Here is a 20,999-nt window from a genome sequence, read left to right as displayed (position 1 = left end):
TCAATACAATTCAGTTCGTAGGTAAGGGCACAAGACAACATTTAACAAAAATAATCACATCAATTGACCTAGAAATCAAATGCAAATAGATATGAATACAATCTCCAAAATCTGTGTTTTTAAGTGAACATTAACCATTTATTCAAAGTTATACAAGAATCTGAAGGATTAAAGTCGTCTTCTGTGACATAAAGCCATTTGGAAGAGTTTCATGTCTCAGCTGAGCAGGAGGAGAGGGTGAAAGAGTGAGGAGCCCCTTCTGGGCAGCAAGACAGTAAAAGCATACTCAACAGCAGCCCCCACCGGCCTGCTGTCCTCCCTGACTGCCTGCGTGCGTGGCGTTAGTAGCAGCAAGCTGAGGGCCAATTTTAATGCCATTTGCCTCATTATTAATGTCAAAGACTCCTTCTTGGATTTTTTCATAAATTTCTTTTGCTGTATTAATAAATGCCTCTTCTACATTAGAAGCAGTCTTAGCCGAAGTTTCCATGAAGATAAGTCCATGTTCTCGTGCAAAAGCTTCACCTTCTTCTTTTTCTACTTCTCTTCTAGATTCTAAATCACTTTTATTTCCAATAAGCATAATGACCATGTTGGAATTGGAATGCTGGCGGGCATCTTCTAACCAGGTTGTCAAGTGGTTGAATGTGTCTCTTCTTGTAATATCATACACTAGTAAACCCCCTGCTGCACCTCTGTAACATGACCTTGTGATGGAACGAAAGGACTCTTGCCCTGCTGTATCCCAAATCTGAAGTTTTATCTGTTTCCCATCAATGGTTATCATTCGAGCACCGAACTCTACACCAATAGTAAGGTCATGTACTGGCTGAAACCTCTTGTCTGTAAACTGTAGCAATAAGCATGATTTACCAACACCTGTGTCGCCAATGATAATGTACTTGAAGAGATAGGCGTCCGCCATGGCCGCGGCCGCTCGGTGCCCGGGCGCACGGCTCCTCCTCCTGCTCGGGCTCCTCCTCCTCCTCCTCCTCCGCGCCCCTCACCCCGGCGCCGCTCGGCCTCGAAACGCCAGGCCCCGCCCGCCGCAGCCGTCGCCGACGTCGTCAGCCGCCGGGAGTGAGGGGCCGAGGGGAAGCGGGACAAACCGACACCGTCTGAGCCAAGAAAGACAGCGCCCAGCGGAGCCCGGCTGAACAATCAAATGTTAATTTTTCAAAAGAAAATTCTCCTGCCCTAATGAGGTTAGTTCTAAAATTATTAACTCCCGTAGAAACCACAATATCTCCTTCATAGGCATTTTCACTATTTAAGTATATATTTTGTTGTGTGTGCTCTAAAATGTTTGTCTCCTCTGCTAGAAAGTAAGCCCCATAATGGCGGGAACCATTCCTGTCCTATACACCAGGAACCACCAGTCTTCAGCAAACCACCTCAAACATAGTAGATGCCCCATAAATGTTTGTTGAAGAAATGAATGTGCCCTTGGTATCTAGCAAGACACCTGGAACATAGTAAACACTCAATAAATCATTACTGAGTAGAATTAGTTATGCTTTTTCATATCTCTTCTCAATACTATATATTATATTTTAAAAATTCAAACCAACCTAATTAAAGGTAAAGCATCACAATTTGATTTTCACTACTTTAATAATAGTGAGCTCTGTTTCCCTGTTTGTTGTTTCACGTTTCTAATTACATTTATTTTCTTTGGTGAATTCCTTATTCTTGTTGTTGACCCATCTTTCTGTTAGGATAAAGAACAATGTCTCTTCTCCAGCATAGATGAAAATGTGAAGGCTGTTCTAGCCTGTAGCTTAGGCTACGGTGTTTCTGCTGCCCCACTCCCACAGCAACTCAGGGAAGAAAAATACCCTCCCATTCCTACCACTATTATAAAAATTACAAACTCTGCTTCTAAAAGTGCTTGAATGGCTTTCCAAAAACCAGTTTTTTACATTTTACTCTCTTGTCTTCACAGGACTCAGAAACAAGCCCTTTCCATGTCTTTGTCGTAACAATTTTTAATATCTGAAATGATGCTAGTTATTTATTTGTTTGCTTGTTTATTATTTGTTATTCTCTCCTCGCCAACCCCAATAAGAAGGAATTGTTTTGAAGACAGGGACTCTATATTCCTTGTTCATTGATGTCTTCATTGGCAAAAATAACAGTACCTGGAATGTAGTAGGTGCTTGATAATTATCCATTGAGTAACTGAGTGGCTGGCCTGTCTAAAGAACATTCCAAGTTACAGGCATCATGATGGTGAAAAAAATCATCTGTCTCTCCCAATATTGAGAGTTTATCCAAATCTGTGCTCCTTGGTCATCACTTTCTTCGGGATGAGTTTTCCCCTGGATGGTTCTTAGTTTTTTAGGCAAACAGAACCCATCCAGGTACCAGACCCAGGCAAGCATAGGTCTACTGTGGTCCTGGGAGACGTTAAAGCAGAGTGGGGATGGCTGTGCCCCCAGGGGGTGACCTGGGGCTTTCAGGCTCTGGATCAACCCCAGAGTTAAACGTAGCTCCACTGCATGCCAGCTGAATAACCTCGGGCAGTTTAGTTAACCTCCTGCTGCCTGGTTTTTCTCAACTGCCTAACTAACTTTACTCAGGTGAACTAACAAGAGTGCCTGCCTCATGTAATTAGTGTGAGGATTAATAGGGGTAATATATGTAAAGCACTTAGAGCAGTGCCTGACACATAGTAAGTGCTTGATAGATGTTATTATATTAGTATGAGCTCTTAGCTAGAGTTATGTATCTGTTTCCCTCTCTTGAGGTTAACAAGGACTCTGCATATATAAAGGTGGTGGCCAAGGTAGAGAGGTTTTGTTTGCAAATTACTGCCCAGGAATTATTATTTTCTAAAGCCCTTTTATGTAAAATGCCAGACAGTTGTAATTTTGATTTTTTTTCTACAAGCGCCTGTGTTGGGAATAGGTATTATCCTATTTCATAGAAAAGTCTGAGGAATAGAAAGGTTCAATGATTTGCTCAAGGACATAACAAATGAATGGTGACTGAGATAGAAATTATATGACTTCTAGTCCACTGCCCCAGACAAGGCTCATTCTATTTAGATGTTATGTTCATACTTAATATTACAGAGCCAAACGACCTGGACTCATCTCACATTGCCTGTGTGATAGCAGTATGCAGATGGTGAACATAAAAGGAAGGTTATAAGTCAAATGTTGTATCATGGACAGAAAGACTATAAAATTGAAACACGATCCTTTCTATTATTCCACTTCTATTTGAAGTCAATTCTTTCTCTGTACTCACATGAAAATACTACTCATTCACTTTGTAGAGAAAGTATATCCTAGTTTGAAATTATTTCTGTCAATTGCAAAATAAAGTTATCAACTATATAAAATAAAATAAGATCACCTTGGCAACTTCAGAAATAATAAAGTATGCTATCATAAGGGGTAAATTTTTACACTAGCAGCAATTTATAATAAAACATTAAATTTATATTTATTGCATGAAAAATAAATTGGATCACATTTGTACCCACTACTTTATAGCCACATACTATACTAGAGGAGAAAGCTGTAATACAGAATGGAAATACACAAATAGGGAAATATTTCCTAGAGCTGTTTTAGTGACTGAGACCACGGTGAGCTTCTTTTGTTAAAATTGCATATTGGTATTTCATGAACTGAAACCTGGAGTAGAGGCTTAGAGAAGAAGATGGCTCTGTGGGTTTTATCCAGTGCTATGGAGTAGAATTCATCAGCCTGGGGGTGGGGAAGAGGAGCAGACCGGAGCACCTGGCTATGGAATCAAGGCAGGGTAGCTGGAAACAGATGTGAGAAGTGGCAAAGGTGATACAGTGGGAAGGACAATGATTGAAACATCACAAACAGCAGTGAGGTCCGATAGATGAACAAAGCAGATAGCAGTGTGGGTGTGACACTGCTGACCCGGAGAAAGAGAACAACCTTGTCGTCAGCACCACTCCTGAGAGGTCCACAAAGGCAGCTCAGAGTTGCCAGGTGGCAGTTGTGCAAGCAGGGACCAGAGTGAAGGAGCACTTGTGCTGAAGCTGGGGTCCCAACAGTGGGAGTTAGAGAGTGCAGCCAACGGCCTCAAGGGTGGGTAGATGCATTTGAGACATACTCTTCGGGTCTCTCGCTATTCTGGACGAGGAAGGAATTACTGAAAGGGAAAAACATCAAACAGAAAGAAAAATCAGGTCCCACTTGTAACATAAGATATCCCAGGCTAGTAAAGCTGTGGACCATTTCAGCTCACATAATGATTTTTTGAGGTAAAACACACACTGCTTCTGTTAATAAAAAGAATACCACCGTGTTTTGCAACATAGTGAACACCTATTCTATGTCAAGCACTTCTAATCTCATATAACTCTTACAAAGACCCTGCTAGGAGACGTTGTTAGTCTCATGGTAGAGTTGAGGAAGCTGAGTTTCAAAAGTGTTATATTAATCCCCCAAGGTCACCCACTGGAAGCATCAAGATTCCATCAGGCCTCATGAGTTTTCCACCTGGCTCTACTATCTTTGCCACTTAGGAGACTACGTGTCTTAGGAGCTTAAAATCTAGGTGCGGTCATTAAGGCAATACAGCCAATTTGAAAAGGTATCATTTTCTGGAATATGGACTGTTAATTTGTCTTACTTGTCTTAAATATTTTTTTACTAATTGTGTAAGCACTTCTTTGCCTATATCTGTTTTCCCCCTCAGGGCTGGAAATTGCTTAGCAAATTCCTTTTACTACATAGGAGGGTGCTGACAGTTAAGGAATTTTGTATATCAAGTGAAATAAGACCAAATATACACTGACAAACACAAAAGAGACTTGTTTGTTCAGGTAATGGAATAGTCACTGGGTAGGTCTGGAGCTTCAGGAATGGATTGATTCAGAGACTTTAGTCATGTCAGCTGAGCCCTGGCTCTTCCTTTCTGCACATCTCCCAGCTCTCTTCCTTTGTGCACCTGAGAGTGTCCTACTCTTATGGTAGCAAAATAGATGGAGTAGTTCCAGGCCTTAGATTCTTTATACCCAGAAGACGTTAGAGTTTTTTTGACCCTTCACCCCCAACAAGGTGTGAGACTCACTGTGATTGGAGAGGCAAAAGTTATCAGAGAGTCGAATGTGGTTTGCTGGTTGGCTTGGGATTGGGCAATGTGAACCATTCCCAAGGCTGGAGTGAGACTGTACTTGGCCATGAGCACTGAGAGTGGAGGAGTATGGGGTTCCCTTAGATGGAAACTAGGTTTATTTACTAGGATGGTGAACACTGGATACTGGGTAGCAAAACATCAAACATCCTTCTATAGGGGGTAAGTCACAAGAAAGACAGAGTACAAATCTGAACTGAAAAGTCAGTACCAGGCATTTAACTTGGGATTTTTGTGTGGACACTGGAGGCTACCTCTAATGTTGTTATAAAGAGGTTGATGGGTCCTAAAAGATATCGACAGCATGATGTCCTTTTTCTAAAGATAAAAAACTAATAAATACATATATAGAATATTTTCAGGAAAATTTTTTAGTTTTGCATTTTACATTTGGTTGTGCTTCATTTGAGTTTTAGTAAAAAATGTAAGCTCTGGGTCTATGTTGGTTTATTTGCATGTGAAAGTTCAACTGTTCCAGCACCATTAGTTGAAGAGAATATCTTTGCTCAATCATACTGCCATTGCACCTTTGTCAAGAATCATTGACTATATTTAGGTGGGCCTATTTCTGGGCTCTCTATTCTATTCAGTTGATCTATTTGTCTATTCCTTTCACCAGTACCACACCGTCTTGATTACTGTAACTTTATAGTAAGTCTTAAAGTCAAGTAGTGTCAGTCCTCCAACTTTGTTGTTCTCCAATATTGTGGTGCCTACTCTGGGTCCTTTGCTCTCCATATAAACTTCAGAATCAGTTTCTCAATACTGGCTGGAATTTTGATTGAGATTGCATTGAATGTGTAGATTAAGTTCGGAAGAACTCTTCTCTTGATAATACTGAATCTTCCTATCCATGAACATGGACTATCTCTTCATTTATTTAGTTCTTCTTTGATTTTGTTTATAAGAGTTTGGTAGTTTTCCTCATACAGATCTTGTACATTTTTGTTAGATTTACATTAGTGATAATACTAATTTAAATGGTACTGTGTTTTTAATTTCAAATCCCAATTATTCATTGCTGTATTTAGAAAGCAACTGATTTTTGTATATTAAACTTGTGTCTTGCAACCTTGCTATAATCCTTATTAGCTCCAGGAGTATTTTTGTCAACTCTTTCAGATTTTCTATATAGACAATCATGTCATCTACGAACAAAGATGGTTTTGTTTCTTCCTTCCCAATCTGTGTACCTTTTAATTTCCTTTTATTGTCTTATTGCATTAGCTAGAACTTCCAGTATGATGTTGAAAAAAAGTGGTAAGAGGGGACATTTTTGCCTTGTATCTGAACTTAGTGGGAGAACTTCGAGTTTCTCACTATTAAGTATGACATTAGCTGTAGGATTTTTGTGGTTATACTTTATCAAATTGAGGAAGTTCCCCTCTATTTCTAGTTTACTGAAAGTTTTTACCATGAATTGGTGTTGGATTTTGTCAAATGTTTTTTCTGCATCTATTGATATGGTTATGTGATTTTTCTTTTTTAGCCTATTGATGTGTTGGATTGCATTAACTGATTTTCGAATGTTTCATACCTAGGGTAAGTCCCACTTAGTCATAGTATGTAGTTCTTTTTCTATATTGTTGGGTCTGACTTGCTAATATTTTGTTGAGGATTTTTGCGTCTGTTTTCATGAGAGATATTGGTCTGTAATATTTTCTTGTCATGTCTTTGTCTGGTTCTGATATTAGGGTAATGCTACCCTCATAGAATAAGCTAGGAAGTATTCTGTCTCTGAAAGATTGTAGAGGATTTGGATAATTTCTGAAATATTGTAGAGAATTGGGATAGTTTCTTCCTTAAATGTTTGGTAGACTTTACCATCTAAGCCTGGTGCTTTCTTTTTTGGAATATTATTCATTATTGATTTAATTTATTTAATAGACATATGCCTATTCAGATGGTCTATTTCTTTTCATGTGAGTTTTGGCAAATTGTATTTTTCCAGGACTTGGTCAATTACATCTATGTTATCAAATTTGTGAACATAGAGTTGTTCACAATATTCCTTCATTATGTTTTTATTGTCCATAGGATCTTTGGTGATGTCCCTTATTTCATTTCTGATGTTAGTAATTTGTATCTTCTCCCTTTTTTTCTTAGCCTGGCAAGAAGCTTATCCATTTTATTGACCTTTTCCAAGAAACAGCTTTTAGTTTAACTGATTTTCTCTACCGATTTCCTGTTTTCAAGTTAATTGATTCCTGCTCTAATTCTTATGGCTTCTATTCTTCTGCTTACTTTGGATTTAATTTGATCTTCTTTCTTTAGTTTCCTAGTGTGAAACTTAGTTGCTTTTTCAACTAAGTGTGTGATCTTTCTTCTTTTCTAATATATGCACTTAATTCTGTAAATTTCCTTCCAGCACTTTGCTGCATCCACAAATTTTGATAAGTTGTCTTAATTTTCCTTTTAGTTCAAAATATTTTAAAATTTCTCTAGAGATTTCTTCTTTGACCTGTGTGTTGGTTAATCTCATCACTCCACAGGTAGTGTGAATACCTTATAATAATAAAGTAATCCTAAATCTTCCCTCCCATTTGTATCAATTGCTGTCATTCACTTCACTTATATACAAGCATAAATAAATAAATACATAAATAAATGATGTATAATAAGCATACATAATCAAATACACCACTGCTATTATTATTATTTTGAACAAACTGTTACTTGTAATTAAGAAAAACTAAAAGTTTTTATTTTACCTTCACTTAATCCTTCTTTGATGTTCTTCTTTTCTTTATGTAATAGATCTGAATTTCTGGTGTATGCTATTTTCCTTCCCTCTAAAGAACTTCTTTTAATATTTCTTTCAAGACAGGTGTACTGGCATCAAGTTCCCTCAATCTTTGTTTGAGATAATGTTTATTTCTCCTTCACTTTTGAAGGATAATTTCATGGGGTACAGAATTCTAGGTTGGTGGGATTTTTCTCTCAGTACTTTATATATTTTACTCCACTCTCTTCTTGCTTGCATGGTTTCTGAGGAGAAGTTGATGAATTTTTACCTTTGTTCCTCTGTGGCTAAGGATTTTTTGTCCCAGCTTCTTTCAGGATTCTTTCTTCATCTTTATTTTTCTGTAATTTGAAAATGATATACCTGGGTATAGTTTTTCTGGCAATTATCCTACTTAGTGTTCTCTGAGACTCCTGGATCTTGGTGTCTGACATTAATTTGGCGGGAATTCTCAGTCATTATTGTTTTGACTATTTCTTCTGTTCTCTATTTCTTCTTTTTCCAATATTCCCATTATGCCTGTGTCACACCTTTTGAGCTATGCCACAGTACTTGGATATTCTGTTCTTTTGGTTTTTAAATTTTTTTTTTAGTCTTTGTTCTTTTTGCTTTTCAGTTTTGGAGGTTTCTCTTGAGATATCCTTAAGCTCAGAGATTCTTTCCTTAGCTGTGTCCAGTCTACTAGTAATCCTATCAAAAGCATTTTTTATTTATGCTGAGGTGTTTTTGATCTCTAGCATTTCTTTTTAGTTTCTTCTTAGGATTTCCATCTTTCTTCTTATTCTGCCCATCTGTTCTTGCATGCTGCCTACTTTATCCGTTAGAGTTCTTAGCATATTAATCGTACCGTTTTAAATTACTGGTCTGATAATTCCAACATCCTTGCCATGTCTGGTTTTGATGCTTGCTCTGTCTTTTCAAATTGTGATTTCTGCCTTTTGGTATGCTGTGAAAATATCCCAGCAGGTTAGGCTCTGCTTAACTAGTTTCCTCTGAGGGCCTTGTTCAGAAGAACAGAGTGCTCTGCTATATTTCAAAATGATTCCTCCCCACTCCCCCTCCCCCCCCTCCACCTCTGCTGGAAGCACTAGGGCAATTTTTCTCAGATATTTACTATAAGAACCTGGCCAAAATCCTGGAGGTAAATTTCACAAAACTGTGGGACTCTCCCTATGACTGGGTCTCCCTCTGGTTGTTGACTCTCAGAGTTGTCTGCACTGAGCCTCCCGTAATGTGTCAATTTATAGTTCAGATTTTCCTACCCTGGCACTGGTTTCTGCAGCAGGCAGTTAACAGTTGTCAGTCTCTGTTCTGTTATTCTCTATATTTACCTGTAGGTCTTCGAGTCTTGGGGGTAGTGGTTTGCTCTGTGTCCTCCCTTCTTTTATGTATTGCAGAAGTGTTGTTGACATTTCAGTTTGTTCAGCTTTTTACTTGTTGATAGGATGTTGTGGTGGCTTCCAAGCTCCTTACATGCAGAACCAGAAACTGGAAGTATTGTTGTATTACTTTTTCATTGCTGCTGTAACAAATTACAAAAAAACCTAATGACCTAAAGCAACACAGGTTTATTATTTTACGGTTCTGGAGGTCAGAAGTCTGAACGGGGGCTCACTGCGCAAAAATCAAGGTGTCAGCAGAGCTGTGTTCCTTCTGGAGGTTCTAGGGACAATCCATTTTCTTTTCCAGCTTCTAGAGGCCACCTGCATTCCTTGTCTTACAGCCCTTTTCTCCATCTTCAAAGCCAGCAATGGCTGGTTAAGTCTTTCTCACATCACATCACTACATTAAGTCTTCCATCCACCTCTACTACTTTTAGGGACCCTGTGATTTCATTGAGCCTGCCCAGATAATCCTGGATAATCTCCCTATTTTTCAGTCAGCTCACTAGCAATCTCAATTCTGTCTGTCATATTAATTCGCCCTTGCCATATAACAGAATACATTCACAGGTTCTGGGAATTAGGGGATGGGCATCTTTGGAAGGCTATATCCTGCCTACCACAGCAATCACATAACTTGTGACTTTGAAGACAGCTTTTCAGAGGACCAGTGATGCTTATATAATTAGCGACTTACAATGGTAGAGATCATACTATGTCTTCTGTTGTCTATTAATACTGACATAAAGATATTCTATTTTAATTGTTTAGCTTTCTGCTATGAGTCATATGAATCTTAATTTACAAAACTGAATCCATATTTGTGTTTTAATTCATCCAGTATGGTAGCTTCTTAATTTTATTAAGGTCTCCAAAATAAGTCAAAATAGTAAATACATTGGTGGTTTTAATTATATTCACTCCCTTGGTCACATCTGTCACATTGGTCCAATTTGTCAGATGAGCAACTTCTGTATGTGGAAGTTTCACTGCTATATGTTCAGATCAAAAGCAAATAGAGAAAAGATTGCTAATACAAAACCAGTATAAAATTTAACTGGCATTCAAGTAAAGTAAGTAAATAGCAAAATATTTTTTGTAGTTTTTATTTAAATTTGTATTGTTTGATTAAATTTGATTATATTTATACTCAACAACATTTTGGGGAAAATAACTGTTAGAAATTACATTCTATTTATACATGATTGGGATATTTCTAAACATTCACCAGTTATTCCTAGAGGCAAAATCAAGTACAAATACCATTTTAAATTATACAGTTTAAACACTCAAAAATTATTAGCTTTTGCAATTTTCTATCCTGGACATTACTTTTTTTTCTTTGATAGCTTACCTATGTTCTCAAATAGTGGTTGCCACTGGCTTAATTTTTTAATTTAATTTAATTTTACTGAAATTATCAATACATTTTATAATTTGCAATGACCTATGTTTAACAAGTAACAAAATATATAAGCATAGCAATTTTTGTCTCAGCAGCTACCAGATGACTGATCCCAACTGCCACCAGCTGTTACAAATACAAGTCATAGGAGGGTAGCAATGACCTTTTGGAGCCCCTTCTTGTATTAATCTCCAGGAATCCACATTATATATGTATGTTTTTATGTTAGAACTGCAAGATCTCAAAAAGCTTTAGAGAAAGCATCTTCAGAACCAAATAGGAGTGTACCTTATTTTAATTGTCTTCCATTTGAAAACCAAATCCAGAACAGAATATTGCAGAATCTGAATGTTTACATAACACAATCCCTATTTCTGTCATGCTCCATTATTTATGTACTGTATTCTGCCATCACTGGTTAATTAACTCTCTTTGTCCTTGGTATCCAGGTGAGTGTTACTACCAGTCACATTTTACTGTTAGGCACCTTGAGCAAATCAGTATGTGAACCATATGCCTACACACATTCTGCATACAGATGCCGTTGAATGCCATGAAAAGGAAAGCAAGATGTAAGGCAGAGCTTCCCGAATGAGATAAGAGATGTGAGGAAATGTTTTAACCAGTGTCCTGAACTCAGTTTGTTAAATTTAATTGAATGAACCTGGGTTAGAAAAGCAAATATTCTAAGGTCTGCGGAGGATGCAAAGATAAATATGATGCAGTTCTATCTCTCAGAGTTTAAAATCAAGAGAGGCAGGTGGATTTGTAACTAACTGTAACACAGTCAGAATGTTACAATAGAGGGAAGGGAAGAAGAGATTAATATCAGTTTTGATTTCATTTTTGAGGTAGGCTGTGAATTTTGTTGTTTTTTAAACAAACTTTTTGTTTTGAAATAATTACAGACTCATAAGAAGTTGCAAAAATACCATGAAAAGATCCCATGTACTCATTGCCCAGCTTCCCCCAATGGCACCGTCTTATATAACTAATACATTAATGAAAAGTAGGAAATTGATACAATTTCATAAGTAGACTATAGACCTTACTGAGTAGTCTTTTAATATACAGAAATGGAGGAGGGAAGTAGAAAGCCATTCTAGTTGAGAAAGTAATATTTGGTTGAGGATAGGTCATGGGAGACTTTGGATTATTCAAGAAATCTGCTGAAAGGGATTTTAACAGAGAGGCCAACCCTCTACTTTATAAATAAACAAGTGAAGCCCAAAGATATTAGAGAACTTGCTTATTTCATTTTCTTTCCTTGGTTAGTGACTGAGTTTAGGCATATTTAAAGACCATACACCTAAGTGTTGGTCTCCAGGATCTTAGTCCAGGTATATTCCTTCCCAAACTGTTTTCTTTGACTGAATAAACACATGATTATTCTTTTGAAACCTTTATCAGATCCCACTTTAAGCACATTTTTTCCTCTAAGTCCCTAGAGCCTAGTGCAATGTCTGGCACACAATAGATGCTCAGTAAATATTTACTGAATAAATGAACCAATGAATTTCTTTTTTTAGCTCCTAGACACTGGAGGAGAGGCAGATCAACAGAGGATAACAGAAGGATAAATCATGCCCACAATTAGCCCACTGCAATGGAAACTCATTACTAAAAGTCAATTTGCAGTTGGGCAAAATGACAGCTGCAAGAAGAAAGTTGGGCAGAGAAACACATTTTATTTGAATTATGATGAATTTAAAATGCACATAGGTAATTACCCCTATTTCAGCTATGCTGTGCAATAAATCTGTAAATAAAAGGTGTGAGTATCCAAGATGCAGAACAGTATATTCTCCTATTCTGCGTTTTGAACACACACATCAGACGTTCCTTCATAGGGATCATTATAGTTTTTAGTTTAATTCCAAGCTTAAAAAGAGAATCATCACAAAAATGCTGCTTTCCTTATTGAGCAGTCTGTAGGATAGCTTGTTGCCAAATTAAGCTGCACACATCACTTGTTAACTTAATTAGCAACCTAATGGCTGAACCTCAGCCTGACAAAATGCATGTTGCCTTGGATGGAAATTGCAATGAAACTGTGGCCACTTCAAGAGAAACACAATCTGCAGATATTTATTTTCCCTTTTGGGCTAGAGGAATACCTGATTGCCTGGGAATATCTCCCACTTCCTATTGAAGTCCAAACAGGGCTACCAAGAGTCAGCACCTTACAGGACTGTGAAACGTGCCTTTTTCAAAGGCTGCATGCAAGAGAACTCCCAAAGGGCTAATGGATATATGTGTGCTTCCTTACATTAATAGCACAGAAAGCAAACTAATTAATTAGAGGACCCACTCAATGAACTCCATTTATCAACAAATGGCCCAAGTGATAAATTATTTCAGAGCTTATTGAAAGCAGGAACCAAGAAGGCAATTGCCAAGGATTCAACCTGGTGTGTTTATGAATATCCCCAGGTTAGCAACAAGGCTTCTTGCTGGAAATGAACATGGAAATTTTATGTGATAGAGGGTCTGTGTAGGTTGACTCACCAATAGATCTTTAATTTTGTATGGTTATCCCTCTTCTTTAGAATCTGTTGATGCCCCTCTAGCTCAGATGTAACCTGATGGAAATAGTCTTCCTGTTTCTGATTCTTTAAAAACAGAGGCTCAGTTTTGATATGCTGGTGAAAATGGGCATAGGCTTATTCCTGATGTTACTTTAGCATCTCAAAATGTAAGATTTTCTGCCTGCAGGCTGCTGTGTACTTTGAGTGAAAATAGTTCACTTTGAATGAACTATGAGACAGAGATAGAGAGGAGAGAGACCTTGGAGCAGTGAAGACCACTGTAATTGATTATATACTGAGAATATCTAGTTGATGGAATTTTTAGAGATTTACCTAATGTGATTAATTTCTGTGACTATTTCATATATATATACACTTTTATATACATATATATATATGTATTTAAAAATTTCCCCATCATCCATTTCCTTTTTGGCATGCCTCCAAGGACTCTGGTATATAGAAGAAAAACAATAGTACCTAAGATTAAATGAGTTTTCCTGACAGATCACTTGTTCCCAGCTTCTCTCTTATTTTCTTTGACCAAGCCTCCTTTCTCTTATAACCATCATGTCACTGCATTTTGCCAGGGCCTTAGAAGCCCACATCGATTCTTTTCTCACACACACACAAAGGCTGACCGGTCTACAGTATATGTTGTGCTAGTAAACACTTTGGAGATGGCTTTGCAAATGCAGGAGAATGCTCTTGTAAGTGGCTCACCCAACCTGATTCCAAGACTTGTGTGAGAACATTCATCTGTCTATAAAAGCCTTCTGCTTGTCTTGGAAGTTACATTCGCTGTTATCAAACTTAAGAAAATGTTCCTAATAATTTGGGGAGTTGCTTTATGATGTTTACTTATGGGGTAAACATGCTGATTTTGGTATGTATTACAACCTGAAAAAATGAGATGAAATGGTCCCTGTGTGAGGAGAACACAAATCTCCTGTGTCCTCCATTTCCTATTTCATGGCATTTTGCGTTCATCTTGATATAACCATTGATACTTTTCAGGGCATCTTCATCTCATGTAACAACTCAGCTAGAATGTGACTTCTTTGGTAATAGGGACCATGACCTTTACATCGTATTAATTCAGTACCTCCTGGGTACCTGGTACTCTATAACCTGGTGATAGTTTTGCTAAATAAATTAAAATTTCTCCTACTCCCTGTGTATCCTGAAAATGGCATTTGATAATATACCTTCTTTAAGTCAATTTTTATTAATTGAATCAGAGTGAAGCATGTGTTTCTGGGTATGGCAACAGATGTGGTCTACTAAACAGGGCTTCTTTGGCCATGGGTATGGGGGCCAAATGGAAATGGCCCATGTCATAGCAACACCCAATTTAGCTTGTGCCTTTTTTTTTGGCCGCACCTTGCAACTTGCTGGATCTTAGTTCCCTGACCAGGGATGGAACCCGTGCCCTCGGGAGTGAAAGTGCAGAGTCCTAACCACTGGACCGCCAGGGAATTCCCACTTGTGCCTTATTTTAAAGAATAATTCTAATTTGTTTCCAGCGTGCCTCATGATACCACTAAAATTGTTTATAATGATATTAGGGAGGTGACATTGTATAGTGAAAATTACTATGGTTTAAGGGTCAGTGGATTAGGGCCCTATGATTCTGTCATACTTTAGTTTCATGATTTCGAGAAAGATTCTTAACTCTTTAACTTTCAATGTCTTCATAAGTCTGAAAAGAATGTCTTTGTATCTTTTTAAAGAATACCTTCTTATTCATTGTTTGGATCTTCATTTTGATTATAATCTTATTTGGCATGTGATTTGTGATGTGAACGTAGAGAAAAGTGAAGGAGATTATCAGCACAAAATCCAGTGTATATGGCCTCTCATGTTTTCCACATGGGTATCAGGTTATTTCTAAAGAAAATAATCACAGGTGTGTTCACAGCAGAGCTCCACAGGAGTCATAGGTAACACTTGGATTAAGTTTTAGGCTGGATTGTCAACTTCTGAAAGGCTTAATGGTGGTTGTTTTGCTCATTATATCCCACCTCTGTACTGCATTTAGTGCCAAAAAAAAAAGTCTCCTGAGCTAGACAATCTCAGAGAACCAAGGCTGAAGTGGTATCAGCATCACTCTTACTTCCCTCCAAAAGACCTAATCTGAGCCCCAAGTATACTTTGAACCCAAACCATCTGGATTTTCACTCTCAACGTCAGCATCTTTTTCTGATTGAATATAAGGACACTATGTTTGATCACCAGCAGCTTGTATCTTTTTATAAACCAGAATTATGTACAGGCATACCTTGGAGATATTTCAGCTTCAGTTCCAGACTACTGGAAAAAAAGCAAATATCCCAATAAAATGAGCCACACAATTTGTTTGGTTTCCCAGTGCATATAAAAGTTATATTTACATTGTACTGTAGTCTATTAAGTGTGAAATAGCATTATGCCTAAAAAACATACATATCTTAATTAAAAAATACTTTTATTGCCAAAAAAATGCTAAACATCATCTGAGCCTTCGGCAAGTTGTGATCTTTTTTCAATAGTAATCTTTTTTCCACATCAAAGATTACTGATCACAGATCGCCATAAGAAATATAACAGTAATGAAAAAGTTTGAAATAATGCGAAAATACCAAAATGTGACACAGAGAAACGAAGTGAGCAAGTGGCGTTGGAAAAATGGCACTGATAGACTGGCTTAGTTTGGGGTTGCCACCAACCTTTGGTTTGTAAAAAACACAGTATCTGTGAAGCGTAATGAAAGAAAGCACAATAAAACGAGGTATGCCTGTATTCTTTTAAAGGTGATTTCATATAAATGTTAGGGATTTACCATTTCAATCATTATCTGATATTTTTGTATTTGTCTTTTGGATGTACGTTTCCATAGATTTATTTTCTATAAATTTGACAAACTGCTGTCCTTAAATTTTTTAACCTATTCCAATTGTTAAGCTATCGGTTTTTTGCCTCAAACTCACCCTTCTGTGCTCTGCTTCTTCTTGCTGGAGCTGGTACTTTGCACACTGCATTTCTGCTTTGCAATTATCTTCTTGTAAGACTCTGCCAATCAGGGCACTAGAGGGAGACTGCAAAGCTGGAAGAGGAAGAAGGGACTTGTTCCTCTTTGTTTCCTGCTTTTTAAAAATTTTTTTTTCAATTGAGATATAATTGACATAAAACATTGTGTAAGTTTAAGGTACAAAATGAATTGATTTGATACATGTATATATTGCAATATGATTACCTCTTTAGGGTTAGCTAACACCCTATCACATCACATAATTATCATTTCTTTTTTTTGTGGTGAGAACAATTAAGATCTAGTCTCTTAGCAATTTTGAAGTTTATGTTACAGTATTGTCGTCTATAATCACTATGCTGTGCATTAGAACCCCAGGCCTTATTTATCTACTAGCTGCAAGTTTGTATCCTTAATTAAACAACATCTCCCCAATTCCCTCAGTCTTCCTTCTTCACCCCAACAGCAGCATTTCTTTGGAGAAGCAGCAGTTAACTCCATTTTGGAACTTATGTAACACTTGCAAAACCAGCCTCAGAAACACAGCCACCAGCCAGACAGTGTCCCCTCCTGAAAGGTCTAGTTTTTAGCTCCTTGGAGCCCCTCTCCAGGTACCTTCTCAGTGTGTATCTGTTTCCTGCAGGTGCTACTTCCATCCTTTCTCAGTGTTTTTGTTTTGCATTTCTAGTTTATATAGGTAATAATTCTTTATACTAACTTAGTTCTGGATATTAAATCTTCTCTGTTAAAAGAGCTATTATGATTTCTGTCTCTTGATTGCATTGTGACTGACACAGACCATTTAGTCATTTATCCTGACGTATCCATTCCTGAGTCCCTTCTTGAAGCCAGTCCTGGAAACTACTCTGTCCTGTTTTTCTGACCTTATCCTGACGTATCCATTCCTGAGTCCCTTCTTGAAGCCAGTCCTGGAAACTACTCTGTCCTGTTTTTCTGACCTTACAAGAAGGAGGCCTAAGCAATTGCTTTAATGGGTTTTGGTAAATACCTCATGAATACATGTAATGAGTGTCAGGCCTTCAATAAAAGGTCACATTTCCCTTGCTATCAAGGCTCTGAAGCCACTCACATCTCTAAAGAAAGACACTCATCGCTGACAGCATTTCCTCGCATTGTGTGTTTAGTCATCTTTTGCACAACCTCATTAAATCATAGAACTTGGAAGGAAAATTGAGAAATCATTTAGTTAATTTGCTTGCTTCAGGCAAGAACAAATCTTGATACTTGCGTAATTTAGTTTTTCCATCAGAGCTAGACACTAGACATTCATAAAATGAGTAGGTGAAAGAATTTCACAATCTAGGCATTATAGGTTAGAATGACTTGATAAGAAATTTCTTATCTGGGTGGATGATTTTTACGCCCCCAAATTTCTTTCTAAATTACCTTACATTGATACCATTTCCTTGAGTCAACACACATATTGTTTTGTTTGTATCAAATACTCAAATATTTTAAAAGATATGAGAGAAAGTACTGTGAAATTAATCTTAGAATCTCTAAATTATTATGTGAAATAGACTATTTACATTTTGCTTGGCATTTTACAATGTACATAGGTATCTGTATTCATAAATTTTATTGTTATTTGTAGACAAGTCAGTGTAAGGACACCACAACTTAGATGTACAAAGTATAGAACATGAATTTTCCTATAATGGATTACATCTTGCTCTCAAGAACACATTCATGTGATTGTCAGAAACCACTTAATCTTTTTAATTAAAACGTCCTAGTCTCTTCTGCTTTAATAGCCTTGTGTGGGTCATAACTCAGAAGGTAACCCACTTCTCAAGGTGTCTCCCTTGCCCTTCCTCCTTCCCAAGACACTTCCTGGGTGCAGGGAGAATCTAATAAAACCTCCGGGCACGGGGAGGGGTGGCTGTGTATCTGGTCTTCACACTATCCTCTGGTGGTGATGCTCTTCCTTCTGGTTTCTAGACATTGGCTTTCATCCTCAGTGTATCAATTTATGTGACCTGGTTTGTTTGTTCATGCCTTTCCTGCCTTGTCTTGGCTGACTTGAACTGGTCTGAACTTTGGTATATGATTTGGCAAATGATACAAGTTATAGTTTTTAACCTTGAAGAGAATATGGCTCTGTGATGAGACTACCTTCTGTTTATCTTTTCTCTGTTACCAGTCTATAAGACCATGTTATCTGCTTCCTATCTGAATCCTTAATCCTGTAATTACCCTACGAGTTGTATACCCAGACCTAAGGTCTAATTCAGGAATTTCTGGTATTAGATTTCTAGCTATGACATAAGGCCTAGAGTTTTTTGATTTAGTATAGGGACTCTCCATAGGATGCAGAAGTCCTGTATGCAAGTCTTTACCAAAAAAAGGTTGGGCTACACCCTACCACAGGTGTCCTATGGGCCTTGCTAGTATCATTGCCTCTTATTGTGAGGTTCCCAAACATGATGAGCTTTGATCAGACTCAGGCTTCTTGCCGTTCGCTAGTCTTTCAGAAATTCCACACTCTCCTTGGTTCTGGAAATTCATAATCAGTGGAACTCAATTTATTTTGCTTGCGTACCCCCTAAAATAATTTTGAAAATCTATTTACTACTCACCCATTTTTAGTTTCATTTCATCATAAATTCAAATAGTTGCAAAGGATATAAGTTTAGTTGTAAATATTGACATTTAAAAACAGAACTGCTGTATTACTTTAAAAAATGTATCCAATGTAATCAAATTCATAATGATTTGATATTCACCATCATCTCCATATTAAAAACATTGAACAAACTCTTATTTAAAAATCACAAATTCTATCTTGGTCCTTTACCTCTGCAGTTTATATTTGTATTTGACTTTCCCTTTAGAATTTGTTCTATGTATTTTAATGTTTTCAATTATCACCCTGTAGTAGCGCAAAAATGGTACTAATGCCTCACCCATCCCCTGCCATGTAACCTCCAGCTGCTCCAGATGAAAGAACAAACATACGCTTATTTCTGTATGATACTGAGGTTTTGTGTTGCTTTTTATGCAGCATTAGTGTCATAAAATCTAACTGATTCACTCTACCATATTTTTTCTATAAAATGAAATTAATTTTTTTTTGCTTTCTGTGACTGTAAGCTCCAAATGATAAAAAACGTGTTTCTTTATGTTTATAAGTTCCATTATTATTAGTACCTAGTTAAAGAACCCAAATACATTACAAAATTTAGGTAAAATTTTGTTTAAAATCCATTTCATAATAAGGAAGCAGGTTTATCCAATTATTTTAAGAATTTATGGGTGAATATTACATATTATTGAAAGAAACAAGACTAATAATCAATTCTATTCATTAAAAAAAGTGTTTGCAAATGTAAGTGTTCAGAAATCTTGTCCACACATAAGATTTCACATTTTATGGAAATGACAGTGGTTTTATCGTAGCAATGCCATTCAATTGTTTTATGTCTGCCCTGGTTATATGTCAGATTTCACAAAGTGATCTTTAATCAAGAGTATTTTTAATAACCTAACAGTTGACAAAACTCTATAGATTCTACCTGAATTTTTGAACATAAAAACTGGACAACCATCTGATTTACAAAATAATCTTTTTAACCCAATTATTAGAGGCATTTAGTTTCTCAACAGAAATTGCCAGCTGTTGAAATTGTCATTGTTTTGTGTCCCATGAGTTTTTTACAACTGGGGCAACGTACCAGAGAATATGTTCTTGTTTTGTAAAGTGGAAGGATTATTGTAAAAAGATAAGGAGTGAGTTCTTAAATGAGTTTTCACAGAAACACCATTTTGGAAGGAATACCTTTGGAAGTAAAGCATCTGAAAATTAATTTTACTTAAAGTAAACCTTCAAAAACGATTACCCTTGGAAAATATATGTGTACTCTCAGAGGCAAGCATACCTGGGTGTTTAGATTACTGTTTTTGTGTAAACAAAACCAGAGAGGGAACGCAGTTTCCAGGCTCACCTACCCCAAATCTTTTTTTTTTCTTTTTTTTATAAATTTAGTTATTTTTTAAAATTTATTTTTGGCTGTGTTGGGTCTTTGTTGCTGCACGTGGGCTTTCTCTAGTTGCGGTGCGCGGGGGCTACTCTTCGTTGCGGTGGGCGGGCATCTCATTGTGGTGGCTTCTCTTGTTGCGGAGCACGGGCTCTAGGCGCACGGGCTTCAGTAGCTGTGGCACGCGGGCTTAGTTGCTCCGTGGCATGTGAGATCTTCCCGGACCAGGGATCGAACCTGTGTTCCCTGCATTGGCAGGCGGATTCTTAACCACTGTGCCACCAGGGAAGACCCCTACCCCGAATCTTTTTTTTTTTAATTTTTTTAAAAAAAATTAATTAATTAATTAATTTTTTATTTTATGGCTGTGTTGGGTCTTCGTTTCTGTGTGAGGGCTTTCTCCAGTTGCGGCGAGCGGGGGCCACTCTTCATCGCGGTGCGTGGGCCTCTCACTATCGCGGCCTCTCTTGTTGCGGAGCACAGGCTCCAGACGCGCAGGCTCAGCAATTGTGGCTCACGGGCCCAGTTGCTCCACGGCATGTGGGATCTTCCCAGACCAGGGCTCGAACCCGCGTCCCCTGCATTGGCAGGCAGACTCTCAACCACTGCGCCACCAGGGAAGCCCCCTACCCCGAATCTTAATCAGTCATTTCTCCTTTCATTTTCATAGCATGCTGTATGAAAAGCTTCAAATTTAGAATTCCTCTGAAAGGCTTTTAGCTTTTCTAGGCTAGGCCTGGAGAGCAGGTACACCGGTCTGATGTCCTCAGATTCACCCAGACTTATCTGGATGGACTTGTACTCCT

At 37.6% G+C, this 20,999-nt stretch overlaps 1 pseudogene; it reads right to left on the bottom strand.

Moving 5' to 3' along the window:
- Nucleotides 1-228: 228 nt before the first annotated feature.
- On the bottom strand, nucleotides 229-984 carry LOC137776342 (ras-related protein Rab-2A pseudogene; annotated as a pseudogene).
- Nucleotides 985-20,999: the final 20,015 nt, after the last annotated feature.

Source organism: Eschrichtius robustus, chromosome 14 (assembly GCF_028021215.1).
Source record: "Eschrichtius robustus isolate mEscRob2 chromosome 14, mEscRob2.pri, whole genome shotgun sequence".
Taxonomy (NCBI): domain Eukaryota; kingdom Metazoa; phylum Chordata; class Mammalia; order Artiodactyla; family Eschrichtiidae; genus Eschrichtius; species Eschrichtius robustus.
This window is presented reverse-complemented; position numbering and strand designations above follow the sequence as displayed.